The 23,106-nt window shown below is 48.6% G+C and overlaps 1 protein-coding gene across 10 annotated transcripts in view; it reads right to left on the reverse strand.

The window, feature by feature from the left end:
• The window catches only part of LDLRAD4 (low density lipoprotein receptor class A domain containing 4), a 170,601-nt gene that overhangs the window by 123,952 nt on the left and 23,543 nt on the right, over positions 1-23,106 (reverse strand). The window contains exon 2 of one of the 10 annotated variants that reach the window (XM_047793594.1): positions 11,418-11,616. The exons of the other annotated variants lie outside the window; for them this stretch is intronic. The gene's annotated coding sequence lies outside the window, so the exon portion shown is untranslated. The remainder of the gene's footprint in view (positions 1-11,417; positions 11,617-23,106) is intronic. 10 annotated transcript variants of the gene reach the window in all.

Raw genomic sequence — 23,106 nt, forward strand, 5'->3', positions numbered from 1 at the left:
GGCTGCAACTAGAAACAAACAAAAAAAACTCACAAAATACAAGGCTCAGCAGTAAAGACCTATACACAGTACAGGCAGGAAATCATCCACACACAAATATGCTACCAAAATCAGGAATCGTGAGAAGAGGAGGCTACAAATGCAGGACACTGGAGATGCACTTGCAATTAAGAGACCAACAACTTACAACAATCTTGCATATATATATATATATATACTCCTATATCAAAACTTCAGGGTAACTGCAAGCCAAAAATCTACTCTAGATACACATATAAATAAGAAAAATCAACTCATATACAACACTAAAGATAGTGATCAAACCACAAGAGGAGAAAACAGAAGAAGGGAAGAAAAAAGAGCAAGAAAACCAACTCCAAAACAGTTAATAAAATGGCAATAAGAACATACATATCAATAATTACTTTAACTGTAAGAGGACTAAATGCCCCAACCAAAAGACACAGACTGGCTGAATGGATACAAAAACAAGACCCACATATCTGCTGTCCTCAAGAGACCCACTTCACTTCTAAGGACACATACAAATTGAAAGTGAGAGGATGGAAGAAAATATTCCATGCCAATGGGAATCAAAAGAAAGCTGGAGTAGCAGTACTCATATCAGACAAAATAGACCTTAAAATGAAGAATATTATATGAGATAAGGAAGGGCATTACATAATGATCAAAGGATCAATCCAAGAAGAAGATATAACAATTTTAAATATCTACGCACCCAACATAGGAGCACTTCAATACATAAGGCAACTGCTAACAACCTTAAAAGGAGAGATTGACAGTAACACAATAACAGCAGGGAACTTTTAACACCCCACTTACAGCAATGGACAGATCATCCAGACAGAAAATCAATATGGAAACACAGGCCCTGAATGAAGCATTAGACCAGATGGACTTAATAGATATTTATAGGACATTCCATCCAAAAGCAACAGAATTCACATTCTTCTCAAGTACACACGGAACATTCTCTAGGATTGATCACATTCAGGGCCACAAATCAAGCCTCGGTAACTTTAAGAAAACTGAAATCACACCAAGCATCTTCCAACCACAACACTATACACCTGGAAATCAACAACAAGGAAAAAAAACTTCAAAAAACACAAACATGTGGAGACTAAACAACATGCTACTAAACAACCAATGGATCACTGAAGAAATCAAAAAGGAAATTTAAAAATATTAGAAGCAAATGACAACAAACATAAGACACTCCAAATCCTATGAGACACAGCAAAAGCAGTTCTAAGAGAGAAGTTTATAGCAATACAAGCCCACCTCAGGAAACAAGAAAAAGCTCAAACAAACAAGCTAACTTTACATCTAAAGCAACTAGAGAGAGAAGAATAGACAAGACCTAAAGTTAGCAGAAGGAAAGAAATCATAAAGATCAGAGCAGAAATCAATGAAATAGAAACAAAGAAAACCATAGAAAAGATCAATGAAATGAAAAACTGGTTCTTTGAAAAGATCAACAAAATTGATAAACCCTTATCCAGACTCATCAAGAAAAAAAGAGAGAGGACTCAAATCGATGAAATTAGAAATGAAAAAGGAGAAGTAACAACGGACATCACAGAAACACAAAGGATCATAAGAGACTACTATATGCAACTATATACCAATAAAATGGAAAACCTAGAAGAAATAGACAAATTCTTAGAAAGGTAAAATCTTCCAAGACTAAACCTAGGTGAAATAGAAAAGATGAATGGACCAATCACAAGCACTGAAATTGAAACTATGATGAAAAAATTTCCAACAAACAAAAGTCCAGGACCAGATGGCTTCACAGGTGAATTCTATCATTTAGACAAGAGCTAACACCTACCCTTCTGAAACTATTCCAAAAAATAGCAGAGGAAAGGACACTCCCAAACTCATTCTATGAGGCCACCATCACCCTGATACCAAAACCAGACAAAGATTCCACAAAAAAAGAAAATTACAGGCCAATCTGACTGATGAACATCGATGCAAAAATCCTCAACAAAATACTAGCAAACCAAAACCAACAATACATTCCAAGGATTGTACATCATGATCAAGTGGGATTTATCCCAGGGATGCAAGGGTTCTTCCATATCTGCAAATCAATCAGTGTGATACACCTCATTAGCAAACTGTAGAAGCCCCGTGATCCTCTCAATAGTCGCAGAAAAAGCCTTTGACAAAATCCAACACCCATTTCTGATAAAAACCCTTCAGAAAGTGGGCATAGAGGGAATCTACCTCAACATAATAAAGGCCATATATGACAAACCCAGAGCTAACATCATTTTTAATGGTGAAAAGCTGAAACAATTCCCACTGAGATCGGGAACAAGACAAGGATGTCTGCTCTCGCCACTACAGTTCAGCATAATTTTGGAAGTCCTAGCCACAGTAATCAGAAGAAAAAGAAATAAAAGGAATCCAAATTGGAAAGGAAGAAGTAAAACTATCACTGTTTGCGGATGACATGATACTATACCTAGAGAATCCTAAAGACTCGACCAGAAAGCTGTTAGAGCTCATCAACGAATTTGGCAAAGTCGCAGGATACAAAATTAATACACAGAAATCGACAGCATTCTATACACAAACAATGAAAGAGCAGAAAGAGAAATTAGGGAAGCAATCCTGTTTCCCATCGCATCCAAAAGAATAAAATACCTAGGAGTAAACCTACATAAAGAGACAAAAAACCTGTACTCTGAAAACTGTAAGACACTGATGAAAGAAATCAAAGATGACACAAATAGATGGAAAGACATACCATGCTCTTGGATTGGAAGAGTCAATATCAAAATGACTATGCCACCCAAGGCAATCTACAGATGCAATGCAATCCTTATCAAATTACCAAGGACATTTTTCACAGAACTCAAACAAAATATTTTAAAGTTTGTTTGGAAGCACAAAAGATCCAGAATAGCCAAAGCCATCCTGAGAAAGAAAAAAGGAGCTGGAGGAATCAGGCTCCCAGACTTCAGACTATACTACAAAGCAACAATCATCAAAATCATATGGTACTGGCACAAAGACAGAAATGTAGATCAGTGGAACAGGATAGAAAGCCCGGAATTAAACCCACACACCTACAGTCAACTAATCCATGACAAAGGAGGCAAGAATATACAATGGAGAAAAAACAACCTGTTCAATAAGTGGTGCTGGGAAAATTGGACAGCCACATGGAAAAGAATGAAATTAGAACACTCCCTAACACCATACACAAAAATAAACTCAATACACAAAAATAAACTCAAAGTGGATTAAAGACCTAGATATAAGACCAGACACTATCAAACTCTTAGAGGAAAACATAGGCCAAACACTCTCTGACATAAACAATAGCAATATCTTCTCAGATCCACCTCTTAGAGTCATGACAGTAAAAACAAAAATAAACAAATGGGACCTAATTAAACTTAACAGTTTCTGCACAGCAAAGGAAACTCTAAACAAAACGAAAAGACAACCCACAGAATGGGAGAAAATATCTGCAAATGAATCAACTGAAAAGGGATTAATCTCCAACATTTTTAAACACCTCCTACCACTCAATACCAAAAAAAACAAACAACCCCATCAAAAACTGGGCAGAAGATCTAAACAGACAATTCTCCAAAGAAGACATACAGATGGCCAAAAAACACATGAAAGCATGTTCAACATCACTCATTATTAGAGAAATGCAAATCAAAACTACTAGGAGGCACCACCTTACACCAGCCAGAATGGCCATCATCCAAAAGTCTACAAACAATAAGTGCTGGAGAGGGTGTGGAGAAAAGGGAACTCTATTACACTGTTGGTGGGAATGTAAACTGGTGCAACCACTGTGGAAAACAATATGAAGACTGCTCAGAAAACTAAAAATAGAATTACCATTTGATCTAGCAATCCCACTGCTGGGCGTCCATCCAGAGAAAACCATGACTTGAAAAGATACACGTACTCCAATGTTCATTGCAGCTCTCTATACAATAGCAAGACATGGAAACAACCTAAATGTCCATTGACAGAGGAGTGGGTAAAGAAGATGTGGTACATATACACAATGGAATATTATTCAGCCATTAAAAGGAAAGAAATAACAGCATTTGTAGCAACATGGATGGACCTAGATATTATGATGATAAGTGAAGTCAGTCAGATAGCCACCATCATCAAACGCTATCACATACATGTAGAATTTAAAAAAAGGTCACAATGAATTTCTTTGCATAACAGATGCTGACTCACAGACTTTGAAAAGCTTATGGTTTCCAAAGGATACAGGTTGCGGGGGGTGGGGGGATGTGCTGGGGGTTTGGGATGGAAATGCTATAAAATTTGGTTATGATGATCACTGTACTACTATAAATGTAATAAAATTCTTAATTTTTCATTTGTATAATACATTCCAAATCAAAATGGAAAAAAAACTGTGTAGGTCAAATAACCTGGCTCTAATTATGAAACAAAAAGCTAATGTCAGCTTTATGACAATCTATTTCAAAGGTTAAGATGATTTTATTTTTGTCTTTTTTTTTTTTTTTTTTTTTTTAGGGCTGCATCCGCAGCATATGGAGGTTCCCACGCTATAGGTCCAGTCGGAGCTGTAACTGCCGGCCTATCACAGCAACGCAGGATCCGAGCCACATCTGTGACCTACACCACAGCTCACAGCAACACCAGATCCTTAACCTGCTGAGCGAGGCCAGGGATCAAACCGGTGTCCTCATGGATGCTAGTAGGGTTCGTTAACCACTGAGCCACAAAGGGAAGTCCTGTAATTCTTTTAAGCAAGATTTTATTTAAGATCTGTTTAAAATAAAAGTTGAATGCATAAATCATTCAGTTTCTGCTATCCTTGAGAGATAAATTACTGTTTTTTTATTGAAAGAATATCTTGACTCAAATTGTGTCTATTTTAGAATTTGAAAAGACTGATATAATAAAAGGGAAATTTTAAAATACTGAAATCTGTTATATTACTGAATAGAGTACAAAATAAAAACTTCGCTCATTACAGAAACACATCAGACTCTGCTGAAATCTATACCAGGATCTTATTATAATTCCTCCTCCCTCATAAATCACTCAACAGCCTGAACATTATCTCCAGGCTTCGGCCCTGTGCTCAGCCTCGTGGGCAGCAGAAAGCTGCCCCTCAGGCCAAGAAAAACTAAAAGCACCAGTCCCACGACATGTGAAGCAGACAAGTTCAATAAAGTCACCCCTTCTCAGCATAATTTCAAGTCTCTTGGGCTGCTCCCTATGTGTGAAAACAGGCAATGCCTCAGCAGGGAGCTGGAGGGGTCCCGGGGCCACCTCTGAGCAGGCAGAGCAAGACACAGCCCCAGAGTGAGAGTCCACGCTGCCCCTGCACCCTCAGACCCGCCCACTGCCTCACCAAGCACTGCTGTGCCCCAAGCCCGCGCTTCTGAGAAAGGGGACAGGACATCAGGACCGCACCCCAAACAGGGAAACCACGAAATGGCACAGGCAGAGGGCCTCCATACCAGGCCAGCGCTCCAGACGCCTGAGGACAGTCCTTCAGGGCTGGTAATGTTACCGGCCCCAAGCCACCTCCCAAAGCCACCTCCTGACACATGTCCAGCAGTCTGCACAGCACATGGCCTCGGTGGCTGTAGCCTGGGAGGCCGGAGCTGGTGAGAAGTAGAGCAAGAAAAGGGGAGGGGACCTCCTTGCACCAGAGCAGGGAAGGTCACACACCTGGTAGAGGATTGAAGTCCCAGGGGAGCGAGGCATATTCAGCCTAACCCTCCCAATGCCTTGCCTTCTCACGGAGGTGAAGGACGACAGGTCAGGGGACAGGCCACTGCAGGGTCCTTCCTCTGTCAGCTCAGTCCTGGGCCCAAGTCCTATGAGGAGGGCCCTGAAACACAAGTGCCTGGACAAGTGCAGAATCTCAGCTGCTGGCGGACACTGTGTCAGACATAGGTACAGACTTCAGTTACATAAAAAGATCAGAGGAAATAGATGCCAGGTCTCCTCCTAAACCTTCCTGGCTTCCTGTCACTTCTGGGAACACAGAGGTGGCCCCACAGGACAGCACCATACGCAGGGCCACCAACAGCTCCTCTGCAGGGCTAGATGGGTGCTGCCTGCCTGCCCTGCCAGGTGCCCCGTCTTGGGCCCTGAGAACTGAGAAGCAGAGCCAAGGAGGAAGGGGAGCCAACCCAGCCAAGCTGGGCTGGGCCACCACCTCCTGACAAACGTCCTGCCCTCTCAGAGCCCAGGCCTTACACTAAACTACACAGGCAGCTGAACCCCTTGCAAAGTTCAGAAGCTCCATCTTCCATCTTTACAGAGGTCAGAACCACCTATGAGGGAAGCAGGGCAGCCGCTTCACAGCCAACATGGCAGTGGGCCGTGCTTCCAACCTCCTGTGTGGACAATCATGACAAGAAAAAATCAAACACATCAAGATACTCAGGCATCTTGCTCATTACATTTAATAATAATTCACATGTGCCTGGTACCCAGCCTGGCACCTTACACTGCCATCTCATTTACCCCTCACAGCAGCCTGCCGTGCGTGCTACTAGTGCTCTTACTGACAGAGGAGAACACCAGGGCCTGGAGCATTTAGGTAACTTGTCCTAGGTCACACAGAGAGTGAGATGCAGAGCTAGGATTTGAACCCTATTCCATCCTACAGGCTGATCCACACAGCGATCAAATCAAATGGTTATAAATAAGAAATAAGACATAACTGAGGCATCAAAAATGATGCTTTGGAGTTCCCGTCGTGGCGCAGTGGTTAACAAATCCGACTAGGAACCATGAGGTTGCGGGTTCGGTCCCTGCCCTTGCTCAGTGGGTTAACGATCCGGCATTGCCGTGACCTGTGGTGTAGGTTGCAGATGCAGCTCGGATCCCGCGTTGCTGTGGCTCTGGCGTAGGCCAGTGGCTACAGCTCCGATTAGACCCCTAGCCTGGGAACCTCCATATGCCGCGGGAGCGGCCCAAGAAATGGCAAAAAGACAAAAAAAAAAAAGATGCTTTATTCTTGGGCATACCTATGAAAACTAAGGTGTATTTTTGTTGTCCTATTATGTTCCACCCCACTCTTTAGTACTCTGGAAACAGCAACAAGTTGTTCACTATAAGCAGATTTCCGACCCTTCCAGCCACTCCGCTCAACATCCTACAAGCAAGGACAGTGCAGATGCTGTGGACCTTGTTGGTTCACAAGAGTCCTGACCCTAACAGCTAGAGGTGGAGGGGGCGCAGCAGGCTCGGCCCATGTTGGTGAGGCAGAATTATTCTGCAGACCTGTTATGTCCCAAGCTTCCTGCCATGTACCATCAGAAATTAAGGAGGGCCTAGGTTGTCATTTCCGGAAAACCCAAAATGTACCATGGGAAATAGGACAGGCACAAACAAGTCTGTGCTATCATAATAAAATGTCAAGACCGTTTTTCATAAGCCAAAGATAAAGACTGTTCTCCTTAATCTGACTGACCTCTATTAACAGATAACCTCAAATACAGACGCGGTTCTAGGTGGAGAGCTGCCTCTATGGTTGAGCCCAGGGCCCCGGGAGGGAGCGGTGCTGTGGGAGGCGTCAAATCACAGGAACGGGAAGAAGAAACCCAGGGCGTCAAAATCCACCCCAACCCACTACGCCAGTGATCAGCCACCAGGTACACAAGCGACCGCACGTGCAGGCCCCTGGCATCTGCAACCAGAGGGTCGGGGAGCCCCTAGGAAACCGTGGCTGGGATCCAGACACTGCTGCAGAGGGGGGAGTGGGCAAGCGGGACCCCGCCAGCTGGAAGGAGGCCAGCAGCTGCCAGGGCCTCTGCACAGAGATCCCAGGACAAGCACGCAGGTGCTGCCAGGGGCACCAAGAGGTGAGGTTGAGGAGACCACGCCCCCCACCCCCACGGGCTTCCCTCCGCCCACCTGTCCGGCCAGAAACGGAAGCCACGGGCAGAGGCTCTGCCAGTGTCACATGGGACCACGCTGGGGCTCCACTCATGCTTCACAGACGCTGGCCGTTCACCAAGGCAACCACGACAGGCGCTCCCAAGGGGCCTCCGCAGTGCAGAATGGAGTTCAGGTCAAAGTCACTTGGGTCTTGATTAGGTCTCACTGGACTCTGAATACTGACTCCATTAGGGGCAGGACAGCTCTGAAGGAACCACAGCAGTTTCAAACCCTAACACCCTGCTTCCCAACAGTACTGACCAGCAAACTGTTCACTGTTCACCGATATCTGGGGACACAGCAATCATTTCAGCAAACTGAGCCAATAAAAAACACCTATGCTTCATCTTTCTCCTCTGTTAAACTACACACACTATGTCTTTTAATCCTTCCTCTGTAACCCCTCCATGGTATTAGCCGCTTTATACTGTCCAACATTTTTAATGCAATATACATGTGCATGTATTTGCACACATGCACCTACACACATGCACACATATATAAATACATCAACATGCATATGCATGGACGGACATATACATACACTGAGCTGTAACAGCAAATATTCATATATACTTATCGCATGTATAACATTTTTAAAGTTTCTAAAACTACTCAGCCTGACGATGTGACCTACATCCCACTGTCTCCTCTGCTGCAAGTCACTTTTTCACTGCTGGTGATAACCTAGTAAAAACGATTTCACCACCTGCCAATGAGTTGCGACCGGGGGTTCTAAAATCCTGGTCTGGGCATTAACTAAGGCACTTAATGAATGATTATTAACAAAGTAATAACCCCACGTTCGTCACAACATCAGCTGTCTCCCCTGTGGTTCCCTACCCTCCCAGCCTGCAGAGCTACCCGTGATTTAGGGCGTCCTGAAGGACCATCCTTCACAACACAGCCCTGCAGACAAACCAGAGAGCAGCAGCTAACAGAAGTCACTCCGTCTACGCAATCTGTGTGTAAACTCTTCACGTAAAGTCCAGGACCTGGTATCCTGAAATAACTTAATGAAAACACATTCCACTACTGAAAGACCTTTGCCCTTGGCTTTCAATGCTTCGATAAACTTGTAAATGGTCATGACAATAGGCCTGGCATGAGAGCTACCTTGTACTCCAGAGCAGGGCAGGTTCAGACATGGCTGGTCTACACGTCTAACCAGCCCCCAGGGGTCCCCAGTAACCAAGCACTAGACAGCCCTGGTGGTTGGCAGGTCAGGGTCACTCCTAGCCCCCTAATGATGTATGTTCCGTGCACAGCAGACCCCTCAGCAGAGAGCACCTGCTTGAAGGCAGGCATTCAAGTGAACCACAGCATGTCCAGGTGACAGGAGCCACCGCTGGTGGTGAGGGAAGGGCTACCTGGGAAGAGCGGGGGTCAGCCCCCCAGTGGGGGAGTGAAAGAACACAGGCAGGGGCAGGCTTGAAGGCAGGGCCAGCCCAGGATGAGACGAGAACCTCTGTGGGGAAGTAACTCGGACACTAAAGCTCTGATCCACTACACGCGAGCCACGTTAGGTCGGTGGGAGCGCCAGGAACCCGGGAAACCATCATTCAAAGAAAAGTCCTCCAGCCCTTTTCACGTGAAAGAAATACAGATGCTCCAATTTTCCCATGTTAATCAATCACTTTAATTGAAAACAGATACATGGTTCTACTACTTCATTAGAGGTCAAGTTCGTGAGAGGTCAGCGTCTGGTTGTAAAGACAGTCCTCAGCCAAATACTTATATTCCATTAGGTCACAGCTTTTACTTTAAAAATTACCACATTCCTCTTCATTTTACACTATTCTTAGAAAATATTTCCCAGCATTTTCTCCATGAGATCATCAAAAAATAACTCCTGAAGTTGAAATTCTACCCACTTGGAGGCAACTATTAACCAACTACAGTCTGGACATGCTGTTCTACATGCTACTGAATTAATAGGGTAAAAATAAAATTCCAGAAAACCTACGCGGTTTGGCCTTCTCTTATTTGAGGTCACAGAGTCTTTCCTCATTCTTGCGGGTTTCATTAAACTAAGCACAGAACACTGTAAACTGATTTGCTAGTTTCCATCCCTGCTGCCAAATTTCCACTTCTGCAAAATCAATTCCAACCAGAAAAAAAAAAAAAAAAAAAAGTATAGCTAATCTTCTAGTTCTTCCTTTATTCAGAATGTGGGATAAAAAGGTGGAAGAGAGGAAATCAACTACTGGCAAATAATGCAAATGTTAATTTATTATCTTTATTTTTTAAATCACTACATTGTCTCAGAATCATTTCCTCCTCTGCATTCTGGAAAGTTTTGAAAACATGGACACTGCCAAATCATGACCTTGTTATAAGCCAAAGTTCAGTTATTTTAAGGAATTTATTACCTTTTAGCCAAAGGAGTTCTCATGAAAATCTTTCCAAACCACTAACTTTAAGAATTTTTACAGGTTTACAATATAATACTGCATGACACATTTTAGGATTTTACTCTGTGCATTCGCTTAGCTTGTAACAAAGTGGCACAAGCTAAGGTTAACGACGTAGGTAAGGACTCGGGAGACGGAAAATGCCATTAACTGCAGCAATGCCAGTGGCAGAGAACCAAGCCAAGGGCAAGGCTGTGCTGTGTGCAGACACCTTAGCTACTAAGGACCAGAAGGAGGAGGAGTTTTGAAAGCATAACAGCTTGTGTCCACTGGCTTATCAAAATATCTTCCTTCCTCAGCATCTTCAACAGTAACCTCAGAAAACCAAGCTTTTAAGTCCTTAGATGAAATTGAGTCCCACTTAGCCAGAACCCAAACAGCTGAGAAATTCCAATCATTGGAATTTTTGCGAGAAGGAAAATCATTACAGCCACAAGACCTTAACACACAAAACTATCAGCCAAATTCCCCACTGCAGTGGCTGCCAGGCCCAGGAGGGAGAGGGGAGTGGATGGAGAGGACCAAGCCCAGAGCAGAAAGCCCTGCGGCCCGGAAAGGGCCCGGCGGCCCCACTGCAGGGACCTGGGCCACAGGAAAGGAACAGCTGAGAGAAAGGCCAGGAGTCAGCCTCATCTGCAGCCCATGGATGGGCACAAAACCTTGCCGCTGATGACAAGGCGACATACATCACCTCTGTGAGCTCAGCTTGAACAGCACACGAATAAAAGTCTGATGTGCACCTGACTTAAAGCCAAGCTCAGAAAGGCCAGTTAGTTTGTATCTGTTAATCCCATACTTCTAGTTTATCCTTCCCCACCTCCCTCCCCCATCGTAACCATCAATTTGTTACAAACAATAACATGTAAAATAGACAAGTAACAAGGATGGACCTTATAGCCACTGTGTTGTAATAACCTATAATGGAATATAACCTGCAAAAAACCATAACCCAGATCACCATGCCATACACACCTGAAACTAACACAATATTGTAAATCAGCTGTGCTTCAGTTAAAACAACCAAAAAAAGGACAGTTAGTGACTCACAGTCCAAAGCAAGCTGCCATCGGGGCTCAGGACCATCGCTGGACACCACCAAGCAGGTGGTCCCCAGTCCCAGGGAGGCCCCTCGAGCCTGGGCTTTGCCCTCCCAGAGCCACAAGAAGGACGCAGGGCCATGAGGCTTCAGGGCATCCTTGTCTGGAGGGGGCGGCTCCCCTCAAGCCTGAGGCAGCAGGAGCCAGGTCTGCAGAGAGGCATAAGCACAGGTTGTTTTTAGAAAGTGGATTCTCATGGGTAAGCCCCCCCTCTGAAACCCTCACAACCCTGAGAAAACTGCCCTCGCTCTTCTCAGATACCACAGCAATGGGCAAGGGGGCCCTGGCACTGCTGCTTCAAACCAAGCAGACACTCCACCTTCTGGTAGCTGTCATGCCACAGGCCTGTGTGTGCATGCATGCATGCATGCATGCATGCACACATACAAGCATGAATACATACACGTGCACACAAATACACACCACATACGTGTGCCTGCACAAATACACAGGTGTGCACGCGCACATGCAAGCACATATATGCACACACCACATACGCACATGCATACATAACATACATGTGCACATACTCATACATGCATACATCACACACACACACGTGCACTTACTCATACATGCACATATGCCTCCAGGAGCTGCAAGTACAGTTTTCAGAAGTAAAACATTTCTCTGATGTAAAAATGCATGACTGCAGGAATGCATGCAGAAGATGTTCCAAATACATGTAATTATGGGGTCTTTTTGCAAATACAGGTATAGCTGAAGACTCAATTTTAGAGGTCACCTCCATAACTCAGAAGTGCCATCTGAGGTTTTACCAGCCCCCCTCCACCCCGCTCGCCACAAACACCCTGTTGATTCCAACCAAGACCCTGGACTCAGGAGCTGACTGCTGTTACTCCGGGTGAAAGAGGGCCTCTCACTAACACAAAAGATTTCCAATCTCACCAGGACTGAACACTGCAGTTTTAGTCTTGCCCTTACCCAGAACTCTGTGCATTTCAATTACACAGCGACTCCCACCCTTTGGGGAGGTGGTGACCCTCAGCCGACACACATGGGCAACCCCAGGAGGGGCCAGGCCTCTAGGGACAAGACCAGCATTCCCCGCAGGACCTCCCGCCCCCTTCCTTCCATGGAAACACTATGGCCAGCTACCACCTCCCTGGGAACGCCACTTTGGCAGCTTTCCTTTCATCTAAGACCATGCTTTTGCCAACTCAAAAAACAAGTCGTTCCCAGCCTTGCCTAGCAGAAGCCCAGAGCTGAAGCAGACTGCCGCCGGAGACATGGCGCTCTCCCCACTTCGGGCCCAGCAGCCTCCCGCCGGGAGCAAAGGGGGAAGCTGGTGTGGCCTCTGGCCTCCACGACTGTTCCCAGCAGAAGAATGAAGCAGACGTCCCACCCTGGGGAGCCGGCAGCAAAGGGCCTTCTGTGCTTCTGCCTCCAAAGGGAGAAGGGGTGGGGGGTCTGGGCAAGTGCCATTCGCTCCGGCCCATAGGACCACTGCGGCCCAGGTGCCAGCAGCCTCTCGGGACATGCGTCCGGCGCCACCTCAGCTTTCCAAGTCTGAACCTCCAGGGGTGGGGTCTCGAAATTGCATTTTAACAAGCTCCGCAAACCAGTCAGCACACTAGCACTAGGAAAATGGGGGTCTAAACCCAACTCAAACCTGCGTGCCTGAGGGAGGGAGGGCAGCTCAGCCGTCAGGGGCTGCAGGAGACAGGTGGGGAGCAGGCAGAGAAGGTCCCAGGAGGACAGAGTCCCAGGAGGATGGCATCAGGGTACTGAAGGCGGGCCGCCCCTGCCTGAGGGACCCCCGCCAAGCCCAGCTGAGCCCCAGGAGGTGGGAGGGGGAGGGGCATGCAAGGCAGGTCCACACTCTATCCCCAGGGAAGGCCTCTGACCTCTTCCGCTGATGCCGTTGCTCTGGAGAAAGGGGGGGGGGTCTGTGTCCCTGTCCCCAAGGTTGGAGCAGCTGGTCCCTGCTGTGCATTCCAGCAAATGAAGAGGAGCCCAGACAGCCAGCTCCATGGCCTCCAGGCAGAGGGACCAGGAGGGTAGTCTGCTGGGTGTCGCTAGAGGAACAGGGAGCAGTGGGAAAGGGGTCTGGAGACAGAGCCCCGGCCAGGCCACTGTGACCACAGGCCTGGCAGGTAGGCTGCATGTGGCTCAGGCACCTCAGCACCACAGGGGACACAAGGGCTCAGGCTCTACCCTCCACATGCCAGGTCCAAAACAGCACTTTAACGAACCCTCCAGGTGACTGTGACACAGCACAGTCTGAGGTCCTCTCTTTCAAGCACACAAGGACACTAGAGGAGGGAGAGAAAAATTAGAGCTCAAAGGCACAGCAATCTGCCCCAAGGCTGTGCAAAAGCCCAAGCAGGAAACTAAGGCAGTGGTGATGCTCAGGAATGGAAATGGGCAGGTGACAAGTGCTCAGAAGTAAACCACAGCACAGAGATGGCGCACGCGCACACATGCAGGGAGGAGGGGCAGACCCAGAAGCACATGTTCCGGCCCAGGTACCCGGCTTTACATCAGGTAAACGAGAAGCGCTTCTGCATCACGGCACAGACAAACCTGCCAACGTCAGCCTCAACCTGGAAACACACAAGCCCGATTATAAGGCACCTTGGGAGCCTCCAGATTCAGGAAGACTGAGCTTTTAAAGACTTTTACACAACAGCACAAGTGTGAAATGCACTCAGGTGCCTTCTCCAACAAGGATCTCAGAAAGCTTTAAACACAAAAACCAAGCCAAATTTGGTCTTGGAAGAGGAGAAAGGCTATAGGGAAATTACTTCACACAGCCATTTGCAGAGAGCAGCACAAATGTGCTTAAGGAGACAGCACAGTGTGGAAGAGAACACACTCGGCAGAGACTTCTTCTCTGCCATGAAGGTCGTTTACCCAAGGTACTGGGCTCAGGAAATGTATGGAAAAGTCCATTCTTAATTAGCTACACTCATGAAGGACACTGTGGAACGGAACAGTGGCAAATAGTTCAAAGATCATTCAGTTCTGGCTTTGCGAAATGTTTTTATACTTCTCGTTAAATACGATGTGTCTAATGCTCTGAATATTCTTTTTTATTTTATTTTTTGGGCCGCACTCTCAGCATATGGAAGTTGCTGGGCCAAGGATCAAACCTGCGCCACAGCAGTGACAACACCGGATCCTTAACCTCTAGACCACCAGGGAACTCTGAGAATATTCCCTTTTTAAAGAGCAGCAAGGCCCACTCAGGATGCAAGGCCAGGGAGCTGGGCAGCTGTCCAATCTCTGGGCCCCATCTTCCCCTTGGCAGCAGGACTCTCAGACCCCATCTCCATCGTCACCAGAGTCCCCTGTTGAATGGGATAAATAAGAGCCACTTTCATCCCCCACCAGCCCCGCTCTTTGAAGCAGCATCCAGCCAGCTAACATGAGCATGGGACCTGGCTTCTTCACTGTGACATTCTGGAAGCACAGAGATGTAGAGCGACCTGTGATAAAGGCGTCTGTTCATCTGGACCCCAGCAGGGAAAACCGGGTTTAGCAGACACATAGATCAGCGGAACAGGATAGAGAGCCCAGACATAAACCCATGTACTCATGGTCAGTTAATCTATGATAAAGGAGGCAAGAACACACAACGGAGCAAAGACAGTCTCTTCAATTAAGTGGTGCTGGGAAAACTGGACAGTTACATGTAGACAAATTAGAACATTCTCAAATACACATACAAAAATATACTCAAAATGGATTAAAGCCTACACGTAAGACTGGATACTATAAAATTCCTAGAGGAAAACATAGGCAGAACATTCTTTGACATAAACCATAGCAATATTATTTTGGGTCTATCTCCTAAAGCAAAGGAAATAAAAGTAAAAATAAGAAAATGGAAAATAATTAAATGTAAAAGCTTTTGCACAGCAAAGGAAGCCATCAACAAAATGAAAAGACAACCTACTGATGGTGATAGATATTTGCAAGTGGGAATTCCTGTCATGGCTCAACAGAAACGAATCTGACTAGCATCCATGAGGATGCAGGTTTGATCCCCGGCCTTGTTCAGTGGGTTAAGGATCTGGCATTGCTGTGAGCTGTGGTGTAGGTCGAAGATGCAGCTGGGATCCCGCATTTGTCTATCTAAAAATAGAACTACCATATGACCCAGCAATTTCATGCCTGGGTGTATACTCCCAAAAAAACACTAATTCAAAAAGATACATGCACTCCAGTGTTCACAGCAGCACTATTTACAACAGCAAAGATATGGAAGCAACCTAAACAGATAAATGGATAAAGAAGGTGTGGTACATACATACAATGGAATATTACTCAGCCGTGAAAAAGAATTAAATTCTGTCATTTGCAGCAATACAGATGGACTTGGGGGTACTATACTAAGTGAAATAAGTCTGACGGAGAAATATAAATACTATATGATATCACTTACATGTGGAATCTAAAAATACAACAAACTAATGAATATAAGAAAAAAAGAACCAGACTCACAGACACAGAAAACAAAGTGGTGGTTCTCAATGGAGAGGAGGGGGAGGTACAAACTTCTAGGTGTAAGACAGGCTCAAGGATGTACTGTAAAACACAGGAAATATAGCCAAAATTTTATAATAAATGCAAAAGGAATGTAACCTTTAAATTGCATAAAGTTTCCTTTTTTTTTTTTTTCTTTGCCATACCCGCAGCATGTGGAAATTCCCAGACTAGGGGTTAAATTGGAGCTGCAGCTGAGGCCTATGCCACAACCATAGCAATGCAGGATATGAGCTGCATCTGCAACTTATGCCATAGCTTGCAGCAATGCCAAATCCTTAACCCACGGTACTGGCCAGGGATTGAACCCAAATCCCTGCCGCTAAAGACCCCATCAATTAATCCTGTTGTACCACAGCGGGAACTCCTATAAAATTTCTTTTTAAATTTTTTGTTTTTATGGCCACACCTGCAGCATATAGAAGTTCCCAGGCGAGGGGTCGAATCAGAGCTGCAGCTGAGGCCTGCACCACAGCCATATAAATGCCAGATCCAAGCCACATCTGTGACCTACACCATAGCTCACAGCAATGCCATGGGATCCTTAACCCCCTGAGCGAGGCCAAGGATCAAACCTACATCCTCATGGGCACTATGTTGGGTTCTTAACCTGCTGAGCCACAAGGGGAACTCCTCTTTTTAATTTTTAAAAAGATAAAGTGGGGAGCTCCTATCATGGCTCAGTGGAAACAAATCTGACTAGCATCAATGAGGACACAGGTTCGATCCCTGGTTTGCTCAGTGGGTTAAGGATCCGGCATTGCCGTGAGCTGTGGTGTAGGTCACAGACGCGGCTCAGATCCTGAATTGCTGTGGCTATGGTGTAGGCCAGCAGCTACAGCTGGGATTGGACCCCTAGCCTGGGAACCTCCCTATGCCTGGGTGCGGTCCTAAAAAGACAAAAAAATAAAAATAAAAATAAAGTGGGTTTGGGATAATGGAATTTTTGTTTAATCCTAAGTAAACAATAAGGAATGGAAGCAGACACTGGAGATCGCACATCTTTTCAACCACTACCTGGCCAAGGTAGAGTTCTAGCCTTTGCCCACCATGATCATCAAAATCGCCACCAGCCATAAAGCAGGGCTTTGCGGCCTCAGCAGTACTGACCCCGGGGCTGGATCTTGCCGGGGCCACTGTAGGACACCATGGGCTCCCTGGTCTCTACCCACCAGATACCTCCCAGTTTGACAACCAAGAACGTCTCCCGACTCTGCCCACCGTGCCCTGGGAGAAAGAATCACCTGCACGGAGAACCAGGGCTGGAAATGCCCCCAGCACCAGAAGAACACCCCACACTGTTCCCTTCTCACAGCCTGGGACCTGGAATGAGCCTGGATACCAGTGCACCATCTGGCAGATGCCAGCCATGAGCAGGTGGACGGATCAGAGCAAAGCCGCCACCACGAGTGGGCAGGTCCTACCCAAGGCAAACCCGACCAGCAGAACCAGCACCACAGGAAAACAGCAGTGGGCAAGGCTCCTCCGTGCTGGCCGTCAGAAGGGCTACATCTCAAACACGCACCTTCACACCCAGGCTCCTAAAAGGGGGAAGGTTTTCAAAACAGGGCTTTCCCACAGGAAGCAGGCCATTTCACCATTTACAATCTAAGTCACAGATTCAAAGGCAGATGTATGCCAGGCCCGGGCGGCACTGCAGCCCAGGCCCTGCAGCTTCTCCAGGACTCTCCCACTCTCCTCCTCATAAGGGCAGTTTTACCTGGAAATAATCCGGGGCAACTCATCTACAGCTCTGAACACAAAGCACTGTCAAAGGAGAGACTAACAAATTTGCACCTCTGAGTTCCCACACAGGCAGTTTTCTCATCATTCTGAGAAGAGAAATGTTTAAGGAAAATGCAACAAACAGTTGTGAGATCCACGGGCGATATTTTCCAAACAAGTGCCACCAATGTACACTCAACGATGCCTTCAAACCTGAGCAGGTGCGGCTGCAACACCAGTGCCAACATCTGGGGTCCCCCAGCCACCTCCCCTTGAGCCCTTTCCTTAGAAAAGTGGGCTGCCTATTGCATGCCAGTACCCCCTCCAGCTCATAGGGCTCACTAAATGGCAGACAGCACCGGGCCTCACAGAGCCACAGGCCCGCTGGTGACCAGGGCATTAATCCCAGGACCCTGATGAGATCCTGCCCTGGAGCCAAAGGTCCTTTGTAGCTGGAAAGGCCTGCAGGCCCCCAGGACCTTGGGAAGAGGCAGCTCCTGACATGAGGGTCAGGGTGGAGCCGCGTCTGCATTTCCAGGCAGCATCACAGCATCTGTGCATTCAGATAACAGAAGTGGGAAAGGGGGCTGAAATTTCTACTTCCCCAGAGAAGGACCACCTCCAGCAGAGGAGGATGTTTTCAGAGGAAGGAAACAAATTCAGCCCACGGCCCACTGCCGCATCCGGACAGAACATGAGGACAGAACAGTGGGCAGCAGAGCTGCGCAGGGACCCAGCGTGCATTCTGATGGCTCTTTCTCACAAAGAAACTTCAACTGCCTTCTGCACAGTGACTGGCATGCACGATGTCCTAAGTAAGGAGCACGTGGTTTCCTAGACAGGTCTGAGCACAAAGGTCAGGAAGAAACAAAATGACGGCAAACAGCAGAGCCCTAGAGTTGACCAAAAAACACTGATGATACCACCACCACCACCAGGACACCACCAGCAATAATCACGTGAATTGTCCTCACTAGGACCGGGAGCCCACTGCCTCCTCATGATCCTGACACACACTGCCCACTGCCCACTGCCCAGGTGGGGCCTCCGATGTTCAGCCCCCCAGAAAGTCCCGATCTGTTCCCTCAACACCCAACCCTGGCCAGGAGCCTCGCCTCCAGGGACTTCAGCTGCGACAGCCTCCCACCCTACACCCATCACCCCAGAGGCCCCACGAATGCTGAGCCAAGACACTGCAGCCCCCGGCCTGGCCCAGGGCTCTCTCCACAGCGCCCTGGGCCCTGTGGACCACAGGGGCCATGCACACATGCCATCCCGCCCCCCGCCACACACACACAGCACAACCTTGAGCACTCAGGCCTCCAGGCCTTCGCACAGAGTTCCCTCTGCCTGGAAATCGTCCCAAACGCCCAGCTGGGTTGTGTTCAGGTCCCTGCTAAGCGTCATCTCACTGATGAGGCTGCCCCTGACTCTCAGCCCTTGAAACCCACTTTGTATTCATGGTAGAGTTTACAGTAAAAGAACCGGGGACTTCCTCTAAGTGTCCCACCCGCATCTCATCACCATGTGTGACATCTCATCACATCTCATTTGTGTGCTGAGGGTCCCTCTGGCTCAGGGCAGGGACAGGTCCAGCTCCACCATGGCCGGGAGTGGAAAGACAATTCTGGATGTTTCTGCAGGAGCAAACTCTGTAGCTGGAGTCCCAGGCCTGGTTCAGTCTTGTCCGCGCCCAGAAGACCCTCTCCGCACCCCTGGCCCGTTTCCACACAGCAGTCAAGAGAAAAAGACTCAGCAAGCACCACAGGGTCCCAAGAGAGGAAGTCCTTCCCCAGCACGCAACACCCCCACACACCATGTCCTCAAGGCCGACACCTGTCGCTTCTTCCTCCCTCCTTCCTTCTCCTGTGGTGCCTCTAGAGGGTACCCCCCAGGATGGGGTCCAGGCCAGGAGAGGTGGTGGCCAGGAGCTCCCAGGCTGGGACCCTGGACCCCAGACCCTGACTGCACAGCTCCCCTTCATCATCGCCCCACCCCCAGCATACGTCTGCTAGTGCCCCAGGCAGCGGTCTGGAAAATGAACAAAATGCCAAGATACAAAGTAAGCAGAAGAAAAGCCTGACAAGACTACACAGACACGACAACAGGAGACCCCCCCATCCCATGCAGACCCCCACGCACACCCGTGGACACAGGGAAAAACAGGAGGCGGTGGCTTCCAGATCTCACGTGAGCCTCGCACCTATCCCGGCCAGTGGCGTCACGGCTTCTCACCCCATGTAACTCAGGGACTTGCCACAGGCCTCAGATCGCCCGAGGCTCCCCCTCCCCCGTCAGTGTCAGGTCACAGGAGGACAGTGTGACTCACACTCCTGTGTGATAGGATCTCCCCGCAATGACCTCCTGCTGCTTCAGATGACTGAGTGCAGAAGCTGGCCCGGGTCACCCCTGTCCTGATGCCCTGGGACCCACCAGGTTCCCACAGGCATCCACCCCAGGACTGTGTGGGTTTCTGCCCATGATGGCAATATCGGCAGGGCCTACACAAGCGCATGGTGGGTGTCAAAGGCCCCGAGGCCAGCCCACCAGTCAGCACAGAGCTGGGGCACTGCCTGGGTTCCCAACACAGCACACAACTGAGGGTGGGTGGAAAGCAAACGCATGCCTGCATCTGAACTTCAGCAGTGATGGGCCGCTCTCAAAACCTTACTCACAGCAGCAGACTTATTCCAACACAAGGAGACATGCAACATGCACCATTTCTCACTGGAAGACCCAAGTCCCCTTCAGACACCCTATTCCCACGGAACCAAAAAAAGAGTCACGTTCTTCTCAACTTGCCTCCTTTGGTCACCAGGGTTGAGTGCTGCTACAAGCACAAACCTGCCTTGAAGATCAGTAAGAAAAGCGCCAGCTTCCTGCAGATGCCGGGTCATGAGCAGGACCACACGCTGGGTCAACCCTATGCACGCTCGGCTGTTACCAGCCTGGCGTGATGCCCGTGTAGCAGTTAAACCCACAGACTGATTTATTAGGCTGGTTGTTCATCCACCCAACAAACAGTTACTAGGTCACACCTAAAAAGCACAAGGAAGATGCTCCTGGGAAGAAGGAGCCCCCGGAGGCCCGGGGCTGGGTCCTCAGTCCTCCAGTCTCCAGGATGACACAGCAGTCCCGCTGCTAGGGATGGTGGGCTCAGAAGCCAGGCTGTGCTGCTCCTGCTTCACCAAGCTGCAGTCTGTCTCCTACAACCACACCACAGAGCAGAGTCACCCAGACCTGGAGGGGCTCACACTGAGCAAGAAAGCTGAACTGAGAGCAGGGCGAGGCTCTGGAGCGAGCACTGCAGGTCCCTCGCGTTTGGAGCATTTTTCCTGGAAACTGGCAGAAAGCAGGGAAGGTTCACGTTGGGTTCTCACCCACACTGCTTTCAGGAGCTTCAGGAGGGGGACTGGGGTGACACACAGGAACATGCCACCAGGCACAGGCCCTGCAGCCCATGCATGCACGCCATCAGGGCTCATCCCCTTGCCCTGTAGGAGGCAGGGGACCTGGGAGGCCTGCCTTCAGCACTGTGCCTGCTGGGAGCTCTTTAAAGCAAGACAGAAGGGCTGGCAGGACCAGCACGTGCACTGGGGGCAGTTCCAGCACCTCTAGCTGGTGGACTCAGCCTGGTCTCAGCTTCCACATCTGGAAAGCGAGGGTCACAATGCTGTTCATGCAGCAAGCATTTGGCAAAGTCCTGAGTGAGTATTAAATCGGGGTGGTGGTACTTCCTGCAAGGCTAAATTCAGCCAAAACTGCAGATGGTCCCAAAACTGACATCACTTAAATCCAGAACGTGGTCTGTCTTACCTGGACCCTCCCTGGTGATTCTGGTACTGAGCAGGGACTACCAGGGCTGGGCTGGGTGGGATCAGGCTTGCCCCCCACCCTGGGGTTAGGCCGAGTGCAGTCAGTCCTCGAGGGCAAGGGACCGCAGGGTGACACTGGGGGGGACTTGAAATTTCCTCCTTTCAGGTAAAACGTGAAATATTAGAATCCTGAACAAAACTATTTCAGTGGAGTTTCCCAGACACTTGTAAATAAAGGGTTCTAGGAAGTCAACGTGTCTGAAGTACTTTGCTGATTTAATAAAGCCTGTGCAGACTCCTATTTTCTCTCTCCTAAAACCCCCAATCTTTTATCATTATTTTAAAAGTATATGTAATTTTGTAGCTATCTTTAAATGCCTCCTGGAAGGAAGCTGGCAAGCAAAAGGAAATAAACAGAAGGAGGAACAAGCCCAGAATCTCTGGCGGAGGCAAGGGCCTGAGCTTCTGCCCAGCAAGACGGAACTAGACCATGGGCCTGAGCCCTACTGGCACAGCAAAGGGCACAGGCTGCAGGAGCCTCCAGACACCCGTCTCCTGCAGGTGCAGGCAGGCAGTTGCCTCTGCAACCGGGCGCCCCATGAGCAAGCTCACAACGTAGGCGGTGCTCAGCACCATCCCAGGACCAGCCTCCCAGGGGCCCCACCTTGAAGAGAATGGGCTGTGGGGAGGGTGGTGGGAGCTGCAGGAAGTGCCCTTGGCTGCACCGACTTCAGGGACACCCAGGTTCAGAGGGCTGGCCCTGCACCTGCCCATCAGTTAGCCAGGGTGGGCAGGCTGACCATCAAGGCCCACAAACGGCAGCCTTTGGCAGGAAGACCTCGGAGCCTGAATCCACCAGCCACTCCCTCTGGTCCCAAAATCTGTCCCGAGACACAGTCTGACCAGGAAGTGGACTTTACCTCTGTTTCTGGGCGGGATCTCTGCCCCATCTCAATTCTCAAAGCACCAATGTCCTTTCCAGATGCGAGGGTGATCGCACTGTGACATCTGTCCCCACTGAGCAGCAGGGCTGATTCTGCTGACCCAGCTGGCGGGGCAGTGCCCCCTTCCTCCTTCAGCACCCCATGTGCGTCCCTCCCGAGCTATAGGCTCAGACCAAGAGGACCTTTCCGGAGGCAGAAGGACCGATCTTTAGTCAAGGGTGCATGAGTAGCTGCGCCCTCTGCTAGGACCTCCCAACAAGCTCTCAGGTCCATCTGTAGGAGAACATAGGGCAGTCAAGCTTCCAAGACTCCAGATACAGGCGAATGTGGCATCTGCCTTCCACTAAAACACAAAAAACCACTTGCTTTCCAGAGTGACAATGGATGCTGTGCCTGCTGGGGGCTCAGTCCTGAGGAGCAGGTTGGTGGAACTCACAAATCCACAGACGAGACATAAGCTGGACCACAGGAGGCCAGGCGCCCTGCTGCTCTGCTCGTAAATGAATCTGGCTTCCCACAGCACCTTCTCTGGCCAGGCCCGTGACTCGTCTCCGTCACCAAAATGGGTCTAGGTTGGGTCTTTCAAAACACAAGCCTCTGTAAACACAGGGCAAGGCCGTCTGGAGCACAGTGAAGCTGAAAA

This window comes from Phacochoerus africanus, chromosome 8 (genome assembly GCF_016906955.1).
Source record: "Phacochoerus africanus isolate WHEZ1 chromosome 8, ROS_Pafr_v1, whole genome shotgun sequence".
Taxonomy (NCBI): domain Eukaryota; kingdom Metazoa; phylum Chordata; class Mammalia; order Artiodactyla; family Suidae; genus Phacochoerus; species Phacochoerus africanus.